Source organism: Haemorhous mexicanus, chromosome 7 (assembly GCF_027477595.1).
Source record: "Haemorhous mexicanus isolate bHaeMex1 chromosome 7, bHaeMex1.pri, whole genome shotgun sequence".
Lineage (NCBI taxonomy): Eukaryota > Metazoa > Chordata > Aves > Passeriformes > Fringillidae > Haemorhous > Haemorhous mexicanus.
In genome coordinates, this window is record NC_082347.1 from 22,438,881 (window position 1) to 22,465,141 (window position 26,261).

Here is a 26,261-nt window from a genome sequence, read left to right on the forward strand (position 1 = left end):
GCTTTTGTGTTATCTCCTTAAAAAGTGCTGCTGAAAGAATTTGAGGATTAGCAAATTGAAACCAAAGTTTCACTCTCACAATAAGACTATTATCCCGGGACAAAAGATCAAGGACTAATGGGGATGGTCATAAAATACATCCAGGTGGCTTGGCAAAATACTGCCAAAAAAAAAAAAAAGTGTTGAGGAAGGATGATGACTTTGAGAGGAAATTAGAACAACATCAGAAATTAAATAGCAAGTCACCCTGTCAGCAAAACAAACAGCTTAAAGTATTTCACTGTCAGCTAAGATCCCCCAGTTCTCCACAGTATAAACCAGGTGACAGCTTAAGCAGGTTCTTTTTTTTTCTTCTATTTTTTTACAGCGAACATAAAGTTAATAGGTTGGGAAGCAACAGAGGCACACCCAAGTAAGATGGCTTGCCCATCGTGACAGAGCAAGAAAACAAATGCTTTAATAACAACAGAGCTAATTTGACACCTACCACAGTGCATTATTTATTCAAATGTACACCATGAAAGTCTATTCCATTTCTTGCAGCAGCTTCAGCAATGCCACACAAATAGGAAGAAAGGCAGATGTTGTGGAAAACCACTTAAGAATTCCTGCTTGGAGACTGGTTTGGAATTCTGTTCTGATGCCTCAACATTTCCTCCGGTAAGCAGGGCTGAACAGCTTATTCATGGGGACAACTTCCACTGAAGTACTTTTAATTTAGAAGTCTTTCCTCCTTGTCTAGAAATTCCTGCAGCCATGTATTTGATTCTTATTCTGTTGGGATAGTTATGTGGTTGGCTTTATTACACACCTCTATAAAGCTACTGACAGGGCTACTGTGAGATCTCTTTAAAATTATGCTAATAATAAGCATTGCTAAATGTTCTGCAGCAATGGCTAAAGAACATTTATTATATATCCTACTATATTATTAAGAGGTATCCATAAATCAGTTCTGTGACTAAACTTAAAAATATTAAGGTGCTACTTTGATCTGGAGAATATGTCAACAAAAATGAAAAAGCTCTGTTTGAGCTCTGTTTGGAGATAAGGTTGCTGTTTTCCAATATTTTAAATCAATCTAGCTTTTCAATTGCATTGTACCTAAAGAGGACGGATTTATTTTTCAGTTCAAAAGTACTTTAATACAAGATTCCAGTCCACAATGACAAAGCTAGAAATTCAGAAAGTCAGAGGAAATTTCAGAGGAAAAAAAGGTGACATTAAGCAAAATATTCTCCCAATAAATAAGCCATTTACTGCCTCCTCTTTTCTGACACAGATTTTATCCTACTGCAATATAGAGTTACATTATTTTTTTTAAAGTGGACTACATTATGCTTTCATGGTAAATTTGTCAGGAATAGCAGAAATAAGATAGTTTGGTAGCCATATGTCACAATCTATTTTCAGCAGCAGGTATTCCAGGTCATGGGCCAGTGAAGGAATGTCAAAGTGGACTGGCTGCTCTGAGGGGGACTTGCCCCAGACAATCACAGCACAGGTCTCAGGTCCACCCAGGAGACAAGAGTGCAGACCAGCACCTCAACAACATCATTCACACCAAGGACACCAGGACTGGGTCTGAGCTTAAAAGAGATTTCTGGGCCATAAGTGGGGTGAAGGTTCTAGATGAGGTTAGTCAGGTCAAGGAAGGGCTGCACACAAGGTGCACACAGGACAACAACAGCAAAATGTTTGGGAATTCCAGTAGAAACACAACAACCACTTGAGTTCTACTGTATCACAGGAAAAAAGACTAACTAGAATAGGTCCTTAAACACATAGAGACAGGTAAGGAAGAGATGCAGAAATAGCACAGTGCTCTCTGCTGGTGTAGTCTCAAAGCTCCCAGGTACAAGGAAAGCAGCATGATCCTGCAGGTAGCTAAAGGGCTGGACATGTACCCAAAGCTCTGTCTGGTTCACAATATACTGTTGGACAAGGGGTTTTGTCAACACACTCCATTAACCCAAACCCTAAATGGAGATAGACGTTGCAATGTCCTTGGAATTAGAACTGCATCACTGAAAAGTATTAATAATATTCCTATAATTCATACTTGTAAGCTGTTTCCTCAGTTTTGGTACATTTGCTTAATAAGGCACATAGCTCTTCTTTTGCCAGTGCACTTTCAATCTCAAATCCTGTCAAGCAGGATTTATGTGCTTTTGTTTCTAGTACAAAATGAGAAATACAGCACTACATGTTGTAGAACAATTCAGACAACTATTGTCTTGTTGTTTACACAGCCTAAATTACATACTAGTTTAGTCATCATGCAAAGTAACATTACAAGTGAGAGAAAAACCAGTAGTTCAAATTCTGTCTCAAAAATAATTACTTTGAGTAAGGCTTTCAGCTACTGTTAATCAGGGCAAAAAGTTTGTCCATAATGATCAAATATTTAAAAGGAAGTAAGAAACAGCTCCTGCTCTTTGTTTTCTTTGGGCTGTGATGTAGACTCAGGGGAATTGTCTATGTCAGAGAATTGTTTATATTGGGAATTAGAGGATTTTATTAGATTTAATTACAGTGGATTTTCTCCCACATAGTAGAAGCTACAAAATGGAAAGTCAGTCATCTGCTTTTAAGCAGCATCATCTTAGAGATAAAAAAGAACAAATTATTGAGTTCATCCTCTTGAAAAGGCTACAGTTCCCTTATATAGGATATACTGGATATTAAGCTTATATTCCATGGAACAACAGCTAAAAATCCATTTAATAGGGAGGGGCTCACCCTTGAAAAATGGATTGCATAGAATTTTGTGACATTCAGTTCTTTCATTCAAAACAAAATGCTCTCACATTTTTAGTTATTTACACTGTCATTTCTAGTAATACTATTTTACATTTTCCAAGTTTTTAAATGCTTCTCTCATGAAGACAAATTCAATAATAAAGAATCCAAGCTATGCTAAAAATGCATCAAAAAACAGTGGCCACATTCTAATGTAAAAAAAAAAAAAAAAAAAAAAAATCTCAACCATATTATCCAGAAATATGGTCTCAGATGTCTTAAAACTTTGCCTGAAGTTATAGCTGATTGCATAAATATTCAGCAGGCAGTAGCACAGTTAGCATGATTTTCTATGTTGTGCAGAAAACTTTCCATTTGACTGCAATGTATTCCCTAATCAAAGGGACAGTTTGACAGATCACTTAGAAGAGATGGCTTTGGCATCAGACTTACTCTCTTTGAAATAAAATCTGGGAGAGTTTCAGGCTGTTAAGAGAATATGTGCTCTGCCTTTTTAACTTTTTTTTTCTTTTAATCATATTGTGACTATATAAAATGTATTCATTTTTCTTATTACAAGATGGCAGGCACCAGACAGCCTGTGGTATTTCTGTTAAGGAGCAGAGTACTTCCCTCCATGGAAAGTACAGTTTTGTGGTACAAGGCTTGAACATTCACTGCACTGAGGTTTTTTTTCCCCGAAGTAGCTTGTCTGCAAGTATGTGTTCTCTTTTCCACAGAAGGCTGCTACAGATGTGATCACCTGGAAAACGTCCTACTTCCAAAGGACCGCCCCTTGGCACAACAATGCTGTTAACACCGCTCTGGCAATTTACAGGGGCCACTGCTGCCCACTAGCAGCACATGAAAGAGTCTCTCTTGATTCAGTATTATAAGTTTTCAAGCCATCCAGCTGGCTCAGAGCACATTGAGACATTTATATGCAACCTCATCTATGGCCGAATTGCAGGTCATAAACTAATTTAGACAAGTTGCCTATTCTGTCTTGCAGATGTGCCTGACCAGGGCCACAGATAACCAAGAAGAACTTGCAGGCAGACACAGAGGTAAGATTGCACACATTTGGTGGAACTCTACAAGTTTTGTAAATTGAGAGTAGGTGGAATTTGAAACATTAATTAAATTATTTATAATCATATATCTACTAGTAAAAGTCTCTTCAGTTAATGAAATTAATTAGCAGTGCCTTCATGTTCCTGCTCTCTAAGTATTTAGCACACAGTAGGTGTTATCTCTCTGACAATCAATCATCTTCTCCTTGCAGTACAACTTACATGAAGCTTTAAGGAGTACAAGTACTTGCTCAGATATATTTTGTGTTAATTAAGACATGCAGTAAAGGGAAGAGAACTATATAAACAACCCTGAAGCAGTGCTTTTAAAATGCAACCTAAACTTCAGTCAGCTTAATAAACAAATTCTCAAATATAAACTACTACTTTTTAGAAACATTATTTACATCAAAACTTTTAATGCATATTGTCCAACTATTTTTAAGAAAACCTGCAGGGTTCTTTTTTGTGTGTTTATTTTGATCTTTTGATTAACAATAAAAGAAACACAAAATGTTTTGTACAAAGAGTTTTAATTCTAAACGTCTGTTTTTCATTTAAACAAAACATCATCTGAAATACTTTCAGAGAGAACTGATACAAATAAATTTGCAGACTACCCTTTAAAAAAATTGGAGCAGAAGAAGTTAGGTATAGCTCAAGCCAGAATGATAACAAACATTTGCCTTTCAAAAATCCAGAGTGAACAAATAAATGCACAAGGTGAGATTAATTTATGATTATAAATTCTTCCGGTGCCAAATCAAAATAGTTATTCTTCCTGGTTCTTGTAACAGGGCTTACTGGGAACAAATATTTTCTAGAAATTCAGACAGAAACAGTGCAATTGTACTACAGAAGGCTGACAAAGGTCTCAACTCTTCCCAGGCTCAGACATCATTGTTTTACTCCAGGTTCCTGCATTTGCAGCTAGGGAGAAGAAAAGCATACAAGGAGGACGTGAAGAGCAGGGAAAAAGCTGGCCACTAAGCAATGCTACACTCCTGCTCCAAAACATCCCTCTACACAAAAGGGTAAACAAGGACGCTGTGGACTTTGCGATCTTACTGGGAGAAGTTCCTGCTTTAAGCAACAATCCCATCCTACATCATTCACTAAAGGGGAAAACAAAGTGGTCCCTGGAAGGAGGGACAAACAAATGAGCAACTTTCTGCTGGCCTGCCTAAGGACACGCTATGGGCCTTGTGGCACAGGACCCCCCCTGCTCACAGATGCTACACAAATTCAATTACACTGAGGAGTGCTTCAGTCAAACCCCACAGTGCTGGCTCAGACATGCAATTAGTTCCATATTCTATTACAAAAACAGCCACACTTTCATGGGCCTGAAGCTAGCATATATCCAGGGCTTCATTATATCTACTCTCTCTCTAACTGTTCCTCTTAATTATCTTTGGTCCCTAAGAGAGGCTTGAGGCCTTCCTCATTTGCTCTTTTTTCCACTATGGTTGGTCAGATTCCCAAAGCAAGAGACCAAAATGGAATGGAAAGACACAAGTAAACAAATATTCTCCCAAATGCACAAGCTTATTTTTAGTGGTGTTAGAAATGCCATATTAACAGTAGCATGAACACTACTGCAGACACACGTTCACAGACTCTATGCTTTGTTTTCTCTAGGCAGAACAAACAACTGTCCCAGCCCCCAGGCACACTCTGTGCATCTGGTACACCGCTACCAGGATACCTGAATTATCGGAAGCTGCAAATTCTGGCATACATCTTTTACATGCAGAACACTATGCATCAACTCACTTATGTAAAAATGGGCTCAACAATTAAATAGAAAGAACTTCCTGTACACTTACAGAGGTGGTGGCACTTCTCTAAGAATTATTGCAAAAGCTGTATCTCTCAGATGCTGGGAACACTGAAATAAAAGAGCAGAAAAGAAAATGTATTAACCCTCACGTCTTCATATTCCTGTCTGAGTAATTACTATTGTTGTTTAACCACGTAGCACTGAGGTACCAACTGGTCATGGAAATGGTGGTTGCCACAGTTATCCTCAGGTTCTCTCTAGATGCACGGTCCTGAATTTATTGGGAAACACCTATTTATTTCAGTGGGCTTGAAAAGTGCTTCTTGGGTATCACCAAGATTACACCAATACTATTACACCAGAGTTAATATTACCATCATTCTGCACTGGTGACAGAGATTGCAATGTACAGTTGACACAGTTCAGGGAATACGAGATTTATAGTAATTTTACATATTCTCTAGTATTCAGAAAATCACATTACAAATTTCTAAAATATCTTAGTCAATTTTCCCTCATCCTGACATGGTCTAATTCACACCTGAAGTACGCATGTTGTTGAACACCCCGTGCCTCGGCTCTAGCCTGTCAGCTAACTCAGCTCACATGAACTACAAGAAAACTTTTGTTGGACATGAACGTGTGTTTCCTCCAGCCGCGTGTCGCAGCCAGCACTGCCCACGCTTTGCAGCTGTGGGCAATCCCGAAGCGTTTCCCAGCAGGCAGAGCCGTGCCCATGCAGCAGCGCCGCCGCCCCGCCCCGCGCTCCCTCAGCCCTCTCGCCAGAGGAGGCGCCCGCCGCCGGCGCAGCCCGCGGCTCTCGCGGGAAGATGGCGGCTCTCGCGAGAGGCGGGCGGCGCGGCTGCCCGTAGCTATGGCAGCGGGGGATGAGCGCGCCCGGCGGGACCCGCGCGCGGGGACAGGTGGGGACTAAAACGGCTCCCGGTGTGCAGGGCATTGCTCTCCTCCCGTCCTGTCCCCTCAGGAGAAGCCGCGGCCAGACCCAGCTGTTCACTGGCTGCTTGACCGTGTGCCCGGAGCCTCGCCGGTGGCGACCCCCGCTCTGCGCTGTGGCGCAGACCCCGCCCGCCTCGGCCGGGCCGCAGCGGGGTCCGTGCGGGACTCGGCCGGGCCCGAATCCCGGCCCGACCTCCGGCGGGACTGGGCGTGAAAGGCCCCTCTGCCCTGCACGCCTGCAGAAGAGAGAAGGAGGAGCAGGTACGAGAAAAAGAGAATGCTAGAGGCTAAAAAGATATTAGCGGGGGTCTTTGAAATAATAAGGGATGTTATATTATCTTGGCTAATAACCCAGGCGTGATCCGCTGGGTCACGCCATCAAAAGTTAAACTTGCATGGGAGCTGCTGTTGGTTAGAAGAACCTCCTCAGTATTTAATTGACTATGTTGGTCTAAGGTAGTTGAAACCATGTGCTTTTTTCCCCCCTCCTTTTGAAAGAAAACAGAAGCTCTTTGCTTTGCCAGAGTCGGATTTCTCTTAAAATCTATCTTTGAGTAGAAGGATTGTGAGTGGACATTAATGAGGATTACAGCCATAAATAGAAACCATAACAATATACACCCTCGGCTTTCAAAAAGTTGCAGGCACAATGGCTTTCTCGTCTTTCAGCTACGTGAACTTCTCGTGGGTATGGTAATGGCTGATCGTGTGTTAAAAAAATTCAAAAAGCTTTTCAGATTTCAGAACAAATTCTGAGGGTTTTAATCATGGAAAAAAGGTTCATATGAAAAGGGAGGGAAAATAGCTGTGTATTTCTCATGCAGCTTGAAAGAAAGACATGTGTGCTGAAAAAAAGTTTCTCTAAGCTTGTGCTACTTTTCAGACTTGAAGAAATTTCTCCAACGGAAAGACTTTGTGCTGCAATATACTTGACACTGAGTAGCAGTTTTGGAAAACACCAGTAGCACAGACAGTCTTGTGTTTGCTTCAAGAGTGAGGGGAAGTACTGCTGTGCTGAGAACTCAACTGGTGAGGTAACAAACACATTACTTGAATATGACAGCTTTTAAAAATAATTAGAAAAGTGTCTTACGGGCTGAAAAATATTTGTCAGCCTGTTGAAATCTGTTCTCATTTAGGAGGTGATAGAAATAATAACTGTTTAATTAGATAGGATAGTCAGTAAGTTCTATTGCATCACCTAATCAAAACTATATCTAATCAAGCGTGTTGCATATCATTCAGACTGGATTAAATAGGAGCTTTATTTTTCTGCTTGTTTGTTTCCTTATCACCTGGTAGTGTCACCTATGAAGTCTTTTGCCCCGATGTTCTTGGGGTGCAGTGAGGGAGAAAGGGTGTGCCTGATTTGTCGAGTGCATTTACAAATTTACAAATTTGCATTTATAAATTTACAGTTATCCCAGAGAATTTAGATATTTTGGAAGCAACTGTAAAACATTTCAGTTTATTTCTTTCAGGCATTGCAGGTAAGAAATATGTCATTTCTTCTCTCAGTTCTGGGTTAAGTGTCTATTTTGAGACTGTAGTCACAAGTTTGTTAAAAAGGATAATGGGAATTTAAATCCTTCTCTGTCTAGTCTTGGAGATGTTATTAGGGATTAAGCCTTCTTAGGCGAGTTTTCATGGGCAGTACATAGAGGAGAAAGTGTATTTATTTCCCAGTTTGTGGAGCTTCAAAAAGTTTGTTACCTTGAGAGGCTCATTGACTTTGAGGACTCTATAAACATACCTATGTAAAGAACAGTTGTGCCTGTCCAGAATCACTTTTGCTCCAACTGTACAAATTGCAATAGATGATATTAAAAAAAACTGAGGTAAGAGGATGAATGAATAATAAAAAGTCACAGCTATTGTTTGTTTTTTTTTTAAATTTGTTTCAGAGCCAACAAAACTGTCTTACAGTTAACATACCTATTGATACCTGTAGAGCTTATTAGTGTTTTCATTTTTTCTCATGCAGCCTTCTGAATACCTTACACATCCTTCAGTTTCCTGACATATGTTCCACACACATTTATTCAAACAGTTTATTTTAATTGGTTCTCTGAAATACTTCTTGTTTGCTTTTAAGTTTCTTTATTTTCTGTCAATAGTGGCTACAGGCACAATTCCAAAGCCATCTTATATTCTGTCACTGAAGGTCATTCCCTAGAAAAGACATGCAGTTCTTTATGGCAGAGAGGAACAGCATGAAATTTTTTTACTGACTGTCAAAGAATTTGGATTGCCTTGCTTGGATCCCTCTCTTGGTCCTTGGTCTTGGTTAATTGCAAGTCAAGTAATAGGCAATCCATTTTGCCTTCTTCCCTTCATCTGTAGGCAGCCCCATTGCCTAGGTTTATGCACTGTGTGTGAGACTGCTGGGAGAAGCCATCTCCTGGTGTACTCTGGACACTTTCTAAGACAAATGACACAATGTAGGCGGTCTCTTATTGTGTCTTTTGACATACAAGTTTAGTGTGCAGTTCATTTCTTCTTTTTTTATGTCACTTGATGCATGGGGTTTCTTGTTCTGGGACCAGGGAAGGTTGGGTTTGGGGGCATCTCACCAGCCACTGTCTATGGGACACTGTGGGTCTAATGTTTGGCCAGACTAGGATATGGCTGGGCTGTGCTACTCTGGTTTTACAGCAATAGACTGTATCCAGCTCGGTTACTCGGCTTGAAGAACCTATGTACAGTCATTCATTACAGTCATAACCTGTTGGGCCTTTCCTAAAGTTACAGTAAGTGTTTTATATTTGGAGTTATTGGAAAAGGAAGGAAAAACTTCAGTTTATCAGCACCTTAGTAAAAACCAAGGAACCTGCAAGAGGCTCTTAGTTTTTTGATGCTTTCCAAGATTTGTGAGTTGTATGTGTTCTGTTGTAGTCTCAAATATTAGGAGTAATATTTTATGTTCATGGAGTGTAAAACTTTCAGTAGATTTTGTTGTCTAGTTCCTTAAATTTGTGATGTAAAGGTGATCTTAAAGGCACTGCATTAAAAGTTGGTGTGTCTATTCAGTCCTGTAGCAAGTGATTGCTTAGTAAAATGGAGAACTGTGGTACCTGCTGAGTGTTTCTTGTGATTGCTCCCAAACTAGTAAAAGGCAAGGGGAAGGGCTGGATGTATATTTGAGGCTGAAGACTATTTTTGTTCAAATTATGAAAGCATGTGGAAAATTACGTACTGTATGACATAATCTGTACTTTTTCTGTCTAATGTGATTTTGAAGAAATACTCTAAAAATATGGCTTCTCTAGTATTATTCATGATAACTTGTAAAAAAATCCATTTCTGAATAAAAGCTGTCTTCAAGTAATAGAATACAATGTTGCTGCTACAAGTGGTGTTTAAACATTTTGACTACAAATACATCATAACAACATGGAAAATAAATATAAAATATTCTTTTTATAGAGTACTGTGGCCATTTTCTTCAAAACCTTCAACCTTAAGAAACACACCTTTGAACAAGGCATCTGAAGATATCTTTAAGCAAGACTGAAATTTTAGCTTTAAGACCTGCATATTTCTTGTCTTTTCTTTATTAATGAAAACTCTGAAAGCTTTGTACTTGTACAGAGGAAATTATAATTGGGTATCTGAGAGTCAGAAGTAACCTTTATCCACAGAATGATGTATTGTGCTAGTGCTATACTAGTGCTATAATTTGCACTGTTCCTCTGGCACTCTCCAGGGACTCTGGTCTGGAGATGGTATCTAAGGAGGAAGAGATTACTTCTGTTTGTTCATTTTTTTCTTCTCTTGCTGGGGTTGTTTTCAGAAATGCAAATTGACGTTTTGAATTTTGAGTTTGATGAGAGCAGGACTGAGCCTGACAAATCAATTTGCAAAGGCCAGGGCTGTCAGATGATAATAGCTTGCCTTCATTACTGACCAGTTTAGATTTGAACCAATGACCTAGAGGTGAAAAGCTCAGTATTGTGTTACGAATCCTCTGATCTATCCGTATGTTCTCTTGTTTAAGGTCCCTGTAGTCCTCTTAAACAGAACATGCAGTAAATATTGAGCATTGTTTGCACTTGTAAATATTAGAACAGTGTCCATTCCAGTTGTCTGCTGTGCGTGTGAGGACACTGCAGTTAAATATAGTAACAATTTCTTACACTCTCTGGCTTTTCATGAGAAACCCTCATACAAATCCAACCATATGGCAAAACCCAGCATTATCCTAAAACCATTAACAAAGAACCTTTTGCTGCCATTAATGTGAAAATGAATCTACAGCTCTAAGTAGCCTACTGGGAGTTATTAGCAACTTCAGGCTACTGCTAAGAAAATGAACTTAAATAAAATATCATTAGGAGCTGAGTCATCCTACCAACACTTCTGCATATTGTATCCAAGTTGGTATTTATCCATGAAAGCCTTTTCAGAGTATATTATCTTTATTACTCCTCTACTTTTCTTCATTGAGTATCTTTAATGCTGTAAAAAAGCGTAATGGAAAACCATTTGCATGGATTTCATAAAATAGATTCAAAAAGTATTTGAAATGTCCAGACGGCTCATAAACTATTTTCCCATTCATTCTGAGGTAAAATGTTCCTAGGCAACCTAGTGAGCAGGAGGACGTCAACAACTGTAAATACTTGGGCAAGTGATTCTTAGTTTCTAAGGCTATTAAGTTGCTGTCTACAAGTCACAGTTTCTGTGAACTACAGAAACAATAAAATTAACATTTGTTTGTGTTTGGATTGTCTTTTTATCTCCTTATCCCTTCTCCTCCAATCCTTTATCTCATATGACTTCATATCAACAGACACTACTGTTTCTGTATGGATTGATCTGCTGCCAAATCAAATATAAAGAGGTGAATTTCCTACTTTCCCCTCACTATGAGAGCAAATTAGGTCTTCTTCCACTCCCTGACCATTAATTTTCATGTAGTTAGGAGGAACATAAGTTATTTTTGAGATCTCTGGGGGTTTTATTTCAAAATGTTTAAAATTGGCCAACTGATTCAAAAGGTATTGGTAGGAAACCTGTTTTGGTCATATGCTTCTGTGGGCAACAACAACAAAAAAACTACTGCCAAGTTACTAGTGAAACAAGGTATATGATTATGCTGTGTGATGTATCCTTGGTGCAATTTGTTTTCTCCCTCTAGAGAGTATCAGCTAGAGTATCCGTCTCAGAGCAGTATTTTCCTTTTTTCATAGCAATTTCTAGTAGACAAGACATGAGCTGTATCTCTTTTGTAATTTTTCCCCCACTCCTTTTGATGGCACTGCACTCATCTTCCAAGGGTTCTGTTGTTGAAAGCAAAATATCTGAATCCTTGGAGGTTTTTGAGAATTGTAGAAATTAGGGTTTTAAAACTCATAGATACAATTTATGTATGTTTCCCTCTTCCAATTATCTCTCCAAGCCTGAAACTATGCCTTTTTTGGTTTTGTTTTATTTTTCTTTGTTTTCTTTGGGTTTTTTTGTTATGTTTTGGTTTTGTTTTATGTTTTTGTTTTTTTTTAATGCAAGTAAGAGTTCATTGAGTTGTGGTTGTCTGTAAAAGTGTGGCAGAACATGAACCCTGGTGATCTTTTAATTATTTTGCAATAAACTTTTGGCTTTTTACATTCTGCCATAATTGATTTGATGTGTGCATTTGATCAAGCATGTGGTCCTTGAATTTGAAGGGTAGAAGTCTGGCTTTTCGAATTGCTTTTCCCTTTTGTCTTTTACAACTCTGAAAATTCAGACAGTTAAACTTCAGCTGCTTTCCCATCCTATTTAAATTGAAGCAGTGAATGTGGGCTTATTGTGGATACCTGTTTTTAGAATGTAGTCAAGCTTGCTCTAGATGGTATAAACAATCTAGCGCCATAAACTGGAACAAAAGAGCAGGTTTGAATATGTGCTTTACAAATAAGCAGCAAGTAACTACTGGTTCAAAGGTAGAAGCAGGTAGGATGAGTTGTCCTAACCAATGGTCACATGTTAGTGTCTTGACTAGAATGCTTTTCTTATGGAACACTTTGGCTCACCAAAAGTTATGCAGAGGTACATGCTGCACTTCGTGTGTATGGTGGGAACAGTTCACATATGAGAAGCCTGCAGGGAATCAAGGGGAAATTAGCTTTTTAAATTTTTTTATTCTATCTGCTTGTTTATTTCTCATACTTGGTAAATATAAATCAGTATTTATAGTAGATATTGTTTGGTGGATTTAATTCATATGGTTTAATTTTTAAAACATGATATGTGATTTATTACATTTTGAATTTTGAAAATAATGAATGGACTAAAAATATGTAAGAGTGATTCAGATGTGGGAGACTGTTTGAAGAGGAGGAATCTTCTGTAAGTATTTCCACAAAACATGAAAATAAATGTGTTCTGGGAAATAGTTAATCAGTAAAGTATGTCAGAAAGCAGAGGATAGCAAAAGACTTTATAATCCTCCAGTTTGTATTCCCAGTACAGTGAATTTATAAATGGATCAATAAACAACAGCTAATGCATCTCAGCATGTTGATACATTGGCTGTTACTGTGACATGGAAACAGGTTAATGTCCTCAGTAGATCTGCCTGTTATTCAAGAAAATAGGTCATGGTGTAGGGGAAGGGGAGGGAAAATAAAAGAGAAAAAAAAAAGGTAGATTTTTTTTTTTTTTTTACTCTTCCTGTTCATTAAAACTTTTTCATTATGCTGCATCTGAAGTGTGCTAATGAATAGACAGCAAAACTTCATAAACATTTAAACATGGGATAGTAAACTGCAGCACTCTCTCTGATGTCTGTTATGGACACTTACAACAACAATCAGTACTTGTAACAGATGATATCTGGGGAGCTTATGTAAATACTTTTGAAGTATGTTAAGAAAAGATGTTGCCAGCAAAAAATTTTGAGTTCTTTGATTATGGATGCTTGATAGATTTTAAATAGAGATTTATTTATTTTTCTCAAAGTGAATCAGGAAAAAATGCTGTGGTGTGAGTTTGGCAGTGTTGGAGTTTTCATTTAAGTGGTGTTTTTATGATATTCCTTATTTGTTTAAATTCTTGAAGACAGACAATGTCCACAGATTTTTCAGGGAAGCTTTTCAAAACTTTGCTTTAGGTACTTCTCTTAAAATGCATTGCTTCATGAGAGGATGGAGTAGGAGAGACTCTCTTTCCTGCTAGCAAAAACTAGCGGGGTGTAAGACTGTAGTTTTATTATGGAAATAGCCATCTTTTAAGAAATATCTTCTGTTGTGCAAATGTGTTCTCTTTAAGGGCTCTTCATTTTTGGGAGAGATAGAAAGGTAGTTTAATTAATTTATTAATGTATTTCTTCAATCAGTCCACATACTGCTGTTAATAATTATAGCAGTGATAGTCAGCTGTATAATTATCACATAAATGAAGATATTTACCACCTACCTATTATGTTTTCCTCTGTTCACTTTCTGCATGTGATGGATTCTCCTCTGCCTGTTTGTCTGATATTGCAGCTGCAGCCTGGAAAGGTAACTGGGCAATTCCACTGTATTTGATTCTTGCCTGGTAGGAACCAGCAGCAACCACAGGCAGAAGATGGTAGAGTCTTGTTATCTCCACTAGAACAGAGGATTTTTCAGGCTCAGGGATAAAGAGTGACATTTTCAAATTGAAGTTGCTTTTTCTGATGGCATAGTTGCAGAAACATTTCTAGACAAAAGCAACAGTATTGGGAAAATCTCATTTTTCAGGATTATTCTGCAAAGGAACACTTGAGATTATGGTAGGTTTTTGGAGAGAAAACATGGAAAATGTATGACTATTGTAGTGTCATGGTCAACTGAATTGCTTAATTTTGCTCTTAAATATAGTACTTTGGGTATTGATTACAAATTTGTTTTGTTCTTTTTCTTCTGATAAGGAATGCATGTAGTACTTGTACAGGAGTTAGAATTGATATGCCATTTGTCAATAAATTTTAACCTTTGATATATTTTATCTCATGTATGCATAGTAAATAAAAAATATTTAAATTTGTTTGAACAAGAATCTAAAGCCTAAAATTAGACTTCTAATTAATCCTAAACTGTTTAAAAATATTTGGATTTTTAAATTTGGATTTTCTTAACAGAAAACATCAATTACTAACTTGTTTTAGTATTGTTCTACTTCAAATGTAGGTGTCTCTGGTAGGTCTGAAAATGGTTGTCTTAGGTGTAGCTCTTCCCTGAGATCTCTGCTGTCCCACTTTAGGTTAATGGTATCAGTAAAAAATGCGCAACAATATTCCAGGTTGTTCCTTGGCTTTCTTCCTTCCTATCCCAGCTTGTCAGGAGTTAATTTGACTAATGACATATGTACTAAATGCCATTCTTATCCAAAGTTGTGAATAAATTATGATATTCATCTTTGGCTGTACTTGGGAATGGTCTTGAGTATTAATAGCACTCAAATTTTGATTGTTACTTCAATAAAACAATTGAAATACTGTTCTTGAGGTGAATTCTGAGAATTCTCAGTGGCATTTTCTTGTTTTCTGCATACTAAATTTTCAGTCGTTCTGTGTAATGCCAGCCTATTGAGCTGATATGGGATTACCAGTATGTCTCTGCTTTAAATAGGACATAAAAATGTCTTCACTTGTCCAGTCAAACTTATGTTGTCATTTGTCCAGTCAAACTAATATTTGTGAAAATCACTCATAAATATGACATTGGAACTTTCCTCAGGAAGCATGTGAAGTACGTTATCAATTTAAGGGCATAAATTAAAACAGGAAAGGTTCCGACTGGTGATAAGGAAGATATTTTTCCCCACTCCATTGACAGCTGTGTGTTTGAATGAGAGGCAATCCAGTCTACATCCCTAGAGGATTTTAAGTCCCAACTGGATAAAGCCCAGAGCAACCTGATCTGACCTCTTAGTGATGCTTTTGGTGTGAGGTTAGGTGATAAACCTCCTCTGGGATCCTTTCTAGCCTCAGTTATTCCGTGGCTCTGATGTACTTGTTGATCACATTCAGTTTCAGCATTCTTTCTTCCTAATTGTGTGAGCTGTTCATTTGGAGTGTTCAATAAATTCCTTTGGTAAAAATGGCATCACATGAGACTGGAGAATTTGAGGCACCAGCTCAGGGGGAAAGGGAGTGCAGCAAAATGCTGTCCAACTGTCTTGATAAGCAGATGTGGCTGCGGACAGATTACCTCCTGCCTTAAAGAATATTTCTGTGAAGATTTAGTCTAGATTAAGCCATTTTTCAAAGAGGACTTAACCAAACAATGAAATTCTTTGTTCTAAATTTTAATAAATTATGCAGGACCTTGACTAAACAAACATTAATTTTTGTACAAGAAACAGATGATTCTCACGCATTATATAATATTCAGAACAAGTTCTAATTATGAGTAGGACGTAGCATAACTTGGCTATTATGCAGGCAAGAAGAATTAGAGCAAGGGAGCCAGCACATTTTTTCTTCTAATAAAACAGACAAAATTTCTGAAGAGTTTAGTAGGGTTCCTAAGCAGGAAGTCAGTAAGGCATTGTATAATATGCCTGTTGCTGAGCTAGTTGCTGCAACTAAATGTGTTTGGTTTCCTTTTTTTTTTTTTTCTTTTGTTACTGATATAAACAAAGAAGGAGGCCAAAAAGAAATTTTGTTAAATTGCTGTCAGCTGTTGAGCAGACTGAACTGCATAAATGTTTTTCAAGAATAGCACTGTCAGTTACTTTTGATTCTTTGATAAGACAGAAAAGATGAATTTAGATTTAAAAAAATAATCTCTTTGGGAGATTTTTGTTGACACTATAAAAAATCCTTTTGTCTTCAGAGTCGGAGTTGTCATGAGATAGGAAAAAAATATAGAAACATTAATAATTTATGCCTATAAGTATAACTTAATAGCATTTTATGAAGATGTTAATACCTGATTTAGGTTACAACAGGGAGGAAGAAGTCTTATTTCTCTACCTAATAGTAGTATTTTTTAAATAAAACTGGTCCTAGACTTAAATCAGGTCACTTTTGTTTTAAATACCCACTTTTGATTCTAGTGTTATCTTTTGGTGTGGGATGAAGATCAAATAGTTGATTTTCATGTGCATGTTTTTAAGGAGATCTCCAGGCTGAGGGCCTGCCTGCCCAGGCAGAGCTGCTGGTACTGCACAGCAATGCTCTGCTCTGCTGGTCTGCTTTGCTGAATCACTTTGATAGAAAGAGGTGATGGCAGTGCTTTCTGGTGTGAATGCCAAAGTGAGATCCAGCTGCTTGTTTTGGACTGCACACAGGTGGTGCAAACTGAAAAACAGTTAAAAAATATCTTGCCCCTTACTTTCCCCAATAATGATCCAATATCTGTCCTCCCACATGATGACTATAGGCAATAAATAGAATTTTAGCACATAAATTAGTGTTTGAATTTTTCTTCCTCTGCCCACTCCCATTATTTAGGTGTGTAGTCACGCAGTTTTAATTCTGCCAACATTCTTTTTTTCTTAAAAAAAAATAAAAATCCAACCAGCTACTGAATATAAAGGAAAACTGTGTCAAATGAAACAAAAGATCTTCAATTCTTCCCCTTTTTATTCATATCAACCGGTTTGGTTTGTGTGGGTTTTAAAATATGTTTATTTTTTCTTTGTCAGGGTGGGAAGAAGTTGCCTTGGCTGCTTACCAAAGGAATTTTCCATTGACTGATAATATTCCCACATAAATGAGAAGCGGTGATCATGATCTTGAATCCGTTAAGAACTGGTGAAGGCCAGCTCTGGGCTGCTCTAAGAGGTTGTGGAAAAAGTCTTGATTTTGATAAACCCTCAGTCTCTTTTAATGAAGGCCAGCATTTTTATGTTATTATCCCTGGGTGCCCTAACTCAGGACGGCATGAAGACTCTTATTTACTTGTGCTGTCCTTAATAATGTTGTCCTTAACTCTTCCTCTCATAAGCAGTTTACCTCCTCAGAAGAAATAGGAAAAAGTAGCACAATGTACTCCTTGAACAAAAAGTGTGTTTGCAACAGTAACTGCTATGTAGGTCTTTCTTTGTGGTTTTCCAGTCTGCTTTCACAAAGGATTTTATTATTGATCTGAGAGAAACAGAATAATATTAATGTAACACTACATAGAAAAGTCTAGACAAAGCAATCACTGGGATTCTGGCTTTTGAAACATGGACACTTGAAACTTTTTATATTAGTCAGAATTTCCCAAAAAAGCTAATGGTCAAACAGGTGTTTGTGTCAACTTTTTTCTCCTGTTTGGGCTTTACAAAATAAATGGCACACCTGCAAAGTCTAATGACTTAGTAGTTCCTTCAAGTGTTTAGTACTACTTGCAGGGTATAATTATCCAGCTGACTTTAGAACTGGAAAATAATGTTCTTCTGCCTCAAAGGCATTCACTTAAATGTCTTGATTTCTGAATTTGTGGACAGAGGGTGAAGCATGTGTGTGTGTGTTTGCCTATCATCTCCATGTTCTTTGAGAAATGCAATGCCAAATCCAGTGCCTTCCTCTAAGCTTACCTGGACTTAATGTCACAGCTTATCCCATTTGCAGATTGAGATCTTTGAAGTCATAGTTTTGTAAATTGAAAGCTGAAGTAGGAAAATTATCACTGCCAAAAATCCATTTGACATTTTTGTAAAGAAACCTGTGCTGGAGGAAATACTTTATGTATTTTCAGGGCAAAATTGCTTTGGAGATTCTTTAAAAGGGTTGTTAGGGAAATTTTTCCTCTGCTGCACTAAGATTTTTTAAATCCATACTGGTGCTGCCAAAATTATTTGGAATTTACACTGAGTGGCCTCTTTGTTGCAGACAGAAGTTTCTACCAGGAGGGAATTTCTGTGATTTCAGTGGCTGTTGCTGCCTTAGGCAGCAACCCATGACTTGAATTGCAGACGTGTTTACAGCTGCAATCAGTCTTGCTTTCTTAGGTTGTTTAAATTTCAGCCTTGTGAGCTTTTTATTCCTATTGAATGGCACAACAGGAAGATATGTTTACTGGTACCTTTGGATTTCGGGATACAGCCAGGATACCTACACTGAAAGCTTTGAATGACATAAATTTTATATGTCATTTCATTGCATGTTTAGTTATGTTTTAATTAGAAATATAACTCTGCATAGTAGATAATCAAGTAGAATTGCTAGGCAAAGTATTAGAATGCATGTTTAAAATAGTGTAAATTTGCAAGATGTAATAACAAAAAGCAACAATATCTATTATGTAAGTAATTGGGAAATAAATCGATGTGCATTGCATCTTTACATTTTATGCAATTTCTGCCTCTTTGGTAAAGTCCAGTGACATCACTTGTTTACTCAGCTCTTCTGTATCCTTTGCAGTAAGGAGAATAAAAAAACATGAAGGAAAATTCAGAAGAAGTTGAGTCGGGTGTTTCGATTTCAGACATTTGTGAGCCTTAATACCGAGTTTGCTCATTACAGGTTTTGCAACCAGTTTTTAAGTTGCAAAGCTGTTCATCTATCAAAGGAGAAGCAAATACAAAGGAGAGGAGGTTGGTGGACTGGTAAATTCTTAAAAAAGGAGTATGTACCATTTATTTTGCTTCAATAATGTCTTTAGGATTAGCTTATTTATTCAGATAGTAACTGTTGGTGGACTGGTACTGTGGAAAAGATGATGAGAGTTAAAATTTCAGAAGAATGAGAACCGGGCCACTAACTACAGTTTCTACTCAGTACTTATTATATCAGCATTCATTCCAGCCTTCCCTGTCAAATTGTATGTAGCTGTTACCCAGGCACGGTAATGCATGTGTTGTAGTCAGAGTCAGCTGCTTTACATGGCACCACTCTGTTGCTGCTTGTGAGGGATGTCCGCAAACGAGGCTTCCTCTGACAAACAAGGGGTTGAAGATTTATTTCTTGTCTTTGCTACATAAGCAGGCAGAATTCTTTTTACTGTTTGAAAATTCAAAGTAATCCTGGTCAACTCAGTTCTGGACATGTTTTTTAGCCTTTCTTTTTTACTGGAATTCTGTTTTGAGTCTTTCAATGCAGATATTTCAACAAAATTAACTTTGGCATCATAAGTACCAGAATGGATGGGCACAGAGGCTTGGCTTGTCAGAAGATGTTAGTGTAGAACTCAGAATAAAATTTGGGTGTTCTGGCTGTTCTGGTGCTGTCACATCCCCAGTTCAGTGAGAAGAGGAACCAGATCTTGAACTGTCTTCTTCTTACAGAAATAGTTCTAAAATCTGTTACATTCTACTGGGGTGAAAATTCTTGGAGGATATGTGCAGTAGCATAATGAAACATTACAATGAATTCTTTTGAGTTAGCAAATGATTTTGCTAGTCTAACTTGTGTACATATCTATACACAACAGACAAAAACTACATATAATTACAAAGATCACCTTCACAGAACAGGCTTTCTCTGGACAGTAATCAGCAGTAATTATTTCTTGTTATGGATCCTGACCATATAGACAGGATGCAACTGAGCTTGCAGCTAAAACTAAGCATAAGCAAGCATTGTAAATACAGACTGTACTAACTGTTCAAATTAAGTTATAAGAATTATTAAACTAAATGTTTGTATTGAATTCCAGTGTGAATGTGAATAGAGCAGATGTATTATATTCACATGCTAGCATGTAGCAGACAGTGAATTAAATAGGAGAGAGTTCTTACTTCTTTCCAAGTTTAAGGGTAATATTAGGAGCCTGCATCACTGTGATTTTTTTCTATCAATAGCTGTCACATATATGAGGCAGCAGTACAAAGTCTGCAAGGTGATGTACATCTTATTATGAAAATTTTCCTAAACACATTAAGTTTTTGACCTCTGAGTAGAAATGATTGTTATGGGAGCTAGTAATCAATCTACTTCATATAAAAGAAAAATCAAACAGTATTTAATATCTGTTCCAAAATATACTGAATGCCAGCCCACTTCAAATGGCCAGTAAAATGCTATCTCATTAGTGATTTAGTTGTGATTAGTGATTAATATTAGTGTTCAAGATTAATATAGTTTGTAACATTTTTACTAGCTTCCAAACATTAATCCTTTAGTATGCCTATAGTAAATAAGCAAATAAGCAAACAAACAAAATCCTCCTCCAAAATCTGACCAATTGAAGCCTGAATATTTGTCCTTGTAAATTACTTTATCTCATCAGGAAAAAATGTGATAAGATGTAAATTAATGACTGACCAGTTTCAGTTTAAATTTTCTTTTGTTATATTGTCTGAGATTTCACTGAGAATATATATAGTTAATTCACTAGTTGTTTTGCTTCTCAGGGTAATTGGACTAGAAATGCATTAGTCAGGTAATGCAGTTCATCTGGTGGTCAGTATCTTATTAAGTCATGATAAATCAGTGTTTTAGCCTTTTCCTTCTGAAGGGGATAAAGCAGACATGTCTCTGATGGTACTTTTTTTCCTCTTCATAGACATTAGGTTTTGCACTTTTAATGAAATGAAGTCAGATACTCCCCAACAGCTAAGCATTCATTTGCTACATTCACCTACACAAATAATATTTTTATTATTTATCTTCTGAAGTTAAACTTGTTAGATTTTGCTCCACTGTTTTATAAAGTATTGTCATAAAATTATACAATGTGTCAGATGAATTTTGGATAATCTTAGGAGAACTAATTAATTTTGTAGATACTTTTGCACCCTAAGTATTTTTATTAATTTACAATTGTATTACACTATCTTGCTTCTTTTGGTTGCTGATATTTTTGAGAAGATTAAACTTCAATGAAGGGAAGGGCCAGAAGACTGAGTATGCTTACTGTACACAAAAGATAATGAGCAGTTTTTCAGTTTTATATAATCATTGTATAATTCTTGTGAAAAGGAAATAAACAATTTGGGTGCCTGGTGAATAACCTACAATATGCTTAAGAAAACATAGGTATTAGTTATCTTTAACTCATGTATTTCAAACTTTTTTCTTCGTGTTCTTTGTTAATATTTTAAAATAATGTAATCAAATATTTACATCTTCAACTGCCACACATACATGTACTATAATAAGGGTATTATTATGCAGTTTAATTTTGGGCAAGGACAGTAAGTTACTAAGGTTTTAAAAGTAGTAGTACAACAATGTAGGAATGTACAGAAGGGTTGCTAGGTTTGTGTGCAGTGCTATCAACACTGTGAGAGCCATCGTATCAGGATCATTTGTGTCAGGCTTAATCCTGTTTGGGTTTTTTTTTTTAATCTACAATCCCTTTTTCAGTGTATATGCATGAATTTTGTGAACAAAGTACTGCTTGTGTGCGTCCCACCCAACCCGTCCCACCCAACCCAGCTCCGTCTGCCCGGCTGGCTGTAGAGACAGATTTCATAATGGACACAGAAACGACGTTAATATGCTGCAAACGATCTGGTAATTGTTCTCCCTTGCTAGTGTGATTGTTAAGTGGATTGCAGAGCTCTGGTTCTGTTCCTGTCTCAGTGCAGTTCTCCTGTTGGCATTGCACTAGGGGTGGCCACCCCAGTGGAGTGTCCCTTCCTTCTGCAGGGCCGTGTCCTGATCTTTCGGGAGGGCTGCACAGCCTGGGGCAGCCCTGGAGCATCGCTGCCCACTGAGCTGCACTCACCGCAGTGCCCTCCTAGCAGCCCTCCTAAAGCTATGGCTTTGCAATGGGTGGATTTCATAGGCAGCACAGTTTTGTATGATGGACTAGAAGTAAGAACTATGAAAATACCCTTAAAGCATAAGCAGAAGAGAAGTACAAATGAGCATCAGTTAGCACAAGGAGGAAATAAAACACATACATTTTCAATATGTAAAACCTAATGGGGTAGGTTATTTATTAGGTTGGATCCTGATGACATGCATCCTTTGACTGGTTAAGGAAAGAAAAACTGATGGAAACTATCTCAGTACAGCTAGCTGCCCTTTGAGATGCTGGAACACTTGAAAATATAAAGAGGGTGAGTAAAGAGAGGAAAGGTCTATAATTTCCTGTATCCTGTCTTCCACATTTTCAACAAATTCCTGCAGAAAGTATAAGCCTCTGGGAGACAGCAGGAACGTGAGGCACAAGCATGATGAATTTAGGAAGAGTAAGTAGTCATGCCAGTCTAATTTTCTTCTGTAACATGACAATAAGGGCAGTGAAATGACAAGAAAAGTGTGACTGTTAGTATTTTTCATGTTAGTGAGTTCTTTGGCAGTGTTTTTTGCTATAATACTGCAAACAAGGGAAGAAATGTGACCTGAAAGAAACTCTTGTAGAGTAGGAGCAAGACTTGGTGGATGACTGTGCCTAGTAGGTGGTTACTAATGATCGTCTGTCAGAATGAAATGGTTGCATTGAATGCGGATCTGCCACGGTCTGTTGGGTCTGTACTCATTCTGCTTCATTTCAATCTTCTTGTTAATGACCTTGATGATAGAATAGAGTGTGTGCTTACAAAATTGATTCACTAAAAATGCCCCTAGAACTTGGAGGGAATATATATACATAGGACACAATTTTATGAGCACAAAATTATTTTGAGAAATTTTAAAAAATCTTAGTGACAGATTGAAGTTCTACGCTTAACAGAAATAATGAATACACAATTAGACTGTATGGAACAAGTAATTAGATGATAATTCTCCAGAATTCCTGATGTAAAAGGCCAAATGTTATACCAGGAGGGATAAAAAGATACAGAACGATCTTTTTTTTTTTCTTTATCCACGTGTAAGTCCTCTGTTGAAGTGTTGCGTCTCACTGAAGCAGATGCCCTAAGGAAATAGAGTTCACCTGAGCAGAGTGGGAGAAGAGTAAATAATTTGAGGTCTAGAAAATGAGGCCTAATTGGAAAGACTGAAATACTTTGAACTGGGGAGAGGAGTGAGTGCGCAAGTGCCAAAAAGAGGACCAGAAGGCATAATTTTGTGTGTATGTGGTAGGCAATTTCAGGAAGGTAGGAAGTTGTTTGGTATAAAGCCCATCCATGAGGAAAAAAGGAAAGATGAGTGATCTTAAAATGTTGCAGAAAAGGTAACTTATGTCTCATCACGAACAAAGGACTGGTTGCTGAGATAGCTGACTGTTCTTTGTCCTCAGGAATTTTATTTAGCTCTTTTTTGAACAACAACATTATTTTAAGATTGATGAACAGTACATATATCCTCTTGGAATGTTACTGAGTAAAAAATTACTACTTTGTGCTTGGAGACAATTTACCCTGTGACAGTATCCACTTGACAAAACTGTGATGCAGTCTCCATATTGCCAGTCCTTTGAGTTCTAACAACCTCTAACTCTGTAGCCTCTTTCTTTTTTTTTTTTGGTGGTATCTCACTATGCAAGTAAGAATTGTACCACACAAGATTTTCAGCTCTTTTTTCCTTTTCATGGGCCCTTAACAAGCCTCTCAGTAGCTAACTTTTATTTCTTTCTCATTTTCATAATGACTTCATGTGTTTCTCCAGCACTCTGGGTACTGGACCTATTATTAGCATATGAAAACAAGGAGTGTACTGTTGGTAATTGTTTTGTATATAAAATATTTCCTAGTTTCCATTGTCTATTTCTCCACTAAGAAATGAATACAAGCTTCAGTTACCTGGGGGTGTAACATATGTTGTTAGTATACTTCGAGTCTGTATTTGCATTGTTATGCCCTGGAATATGTGTCTTTAATCATTGCAGTTGGAAATTACCTTACTTAGCATTTTTAGTTTCTGTTTGCTCACAGAGATTTTATGAGTCAAAGCCAACAGCCTGGGTACAGTGTAGCCAGCCAAACCTGAATTTTGCGCCTTAGAATGGAATTTGTCACAGCTCCAAGCAGTTTTTAATGGAGCTTTTTGTTAAAGTAAATGTGAAGGAAATACCAGCATTTCAGTATTCTTTCTCTCTAATAACTTCTTAAGAGCTCCTTTCAATTTATGTTTTTGCTAATATTTCCCTTCCTTTCTCCCATGGGCAGTCTTTACACACAGGGCAGATGTCTGGTATGGAAGCATTAGGAGTTCAGCATCCTGCAGGGAGACACTGGAGCTTTTAAGAGGTGGAGGTTTTTGCATATTACAGAAAGGATCAGGGTGACTTGAACATATTTGTTTTGGTTTTGAGGGGATCATTTGAACTCCTCTCTCTCTCTCCCCTCTGCTACTATTTTGCTTCTCCATCACACATAGAATTTGGGCTAAGTGCTGTGAATTCTATTATTTTCACTGCATCACATACCTTGCTTTCCTAGATGGATGTTTGTGTTCATATTATCTGCAAGAAAAGTTACTGTTGACATTTATTATTTAAATACTGATAATCAGCTTTCAAATTTCCAGACAAATCTATGTGGAAAACTCACAGGTTGGTGCTTTTTCAAGCTCTGGCCATATTTTAATGGTATTATTTTTAACCACCAGAGCCAGAAACTCTTGCTTTAAAGTAGAAAACGTAGAGTTAGCTGTATGAATCTTGTAGGTAATATCGATACTAGGAATAAATAATAGGACCCTTACTGTAGTGGAATGCAAAGTAAGACAGTTATTGTCCATGAAGACTCAGTGATAAAATAATCTTTGAAAATTAAGCCTCAGAGAGAATGCCAATAGCATCTGCCACTGGAACTGGAGGGTAAGACTGCCATGTAGGAGGAATGTGTAATAAAGAGATGCCGTAGTATGGAACTTGCAGGATGTTGCAGCCTCATCAACCAGCTCTAAGTACTGGGTGTAGGAGGCCAAACCAGCATTTGGTGTGATTCAAATGATGTACTTAAGAAGGCCTGGGGTTTAGGAGTGCTGTCTGTGATGCTGCTGAGCTGGGAGCTGAGCTGATGCCAGTGCCAGAGGTTAGGACACTAGAGCTGCTTTTCCCGTGCATGGTTGCAATGAAATTTACGACAGCAAACGGCTGCTCATCAATGGATAATTTCATGTTGTATCTTATCTATTGTTTCTGAAAGCCATAGGTAGGTCAGAAAACTCATGGCTTTATTTTTTTCTTAGGCTTGGAATGTACATGCCTTAAATACTTTACCTTTCTGGAACTGGAGTTCCTTGTTTAGCTGCATTTGCAAATCTACTGAGGAAGCACAGACCTGTCTTACCTACTGTTTGTGTTGCATCATGTTATACTTTCTGTGCTTGACTTAATGAAGATAGTTAACTTTGGGCCAACAAAAATTACTTTGCTTTGCTTTATTTGGTGGAGGAAAAATGCTGCTCATTGTGGAATGCTGGATTAGGCTATTAGATGTCATAATACCTAGTATTTGTCTGTCTCTTTGTAGGATAACATTAAAAAGCATAATAGAAGCTTTATTTATAAGCATAAACTGTGATGTTATGAAGACTCTGTAGCAGAATTACAGTCAGAACTTGAAATTTCGTGAGACAGCTGCAGCCCCTTTCACTATGAAGCAGAGTTTGAATTATCTTATTGCACTGCAGTTCATTTTACATTAGAAACTTAGTAACTAAATGCTCCCAAGGGACATCAGTTTTTTTAGAGTACTAAAAGTACACTGAATTTATTTGAGCTACTGAAATGTGGGTAAAAATCCAATGTTCCATACATAAAATAAAGTTCAGAAGTGATTTTTGTCGTGATTTCACTGTGCAAGACAGAAGTGAGCTGTAATTTTACTTATTCAACTAAGTCTTGCTTATTCAACAGTGTGAGTGGGATAGCTGTGTTGGACGGTAATACGTGTAAATATGTTGGTTTAATTTAATAGTTCTAGGGGAAGGCAACAGGAAGGGAACACAATAGTCTGGATAAGCAATAGCATTGCAAACA

General features: G+C 37.5%; 1 protein-coding gene across 2 annotated transcripts in view; it reads left to right on the plus strand.

Moving 5' to 3' along the window:
• The first annotated feature begins 6,544 nt into the window (after positions 1-6,544).
• USP54 (ubiquitin specific peptidase 54) overlaps positions 6,545-26,261 on the plus strand; it is a 90,028-nt gene continuing 70,311 nt past the window's right edge. Inside the window, exon 1 of one of the 2 annotated variants that reach the window (XM_059851382.1) lies at positions 6,545-6,816. The gene's annotated coding sequence lies outside the window, so the exon portion shown is untranslated. Of the gene's footprint in view, positions 6,817-7,507; positions 7,590-26,261 lie in introns of those variants that run through there. The other variant, XM_059851386.1, reaches the window with a different exon arrangement.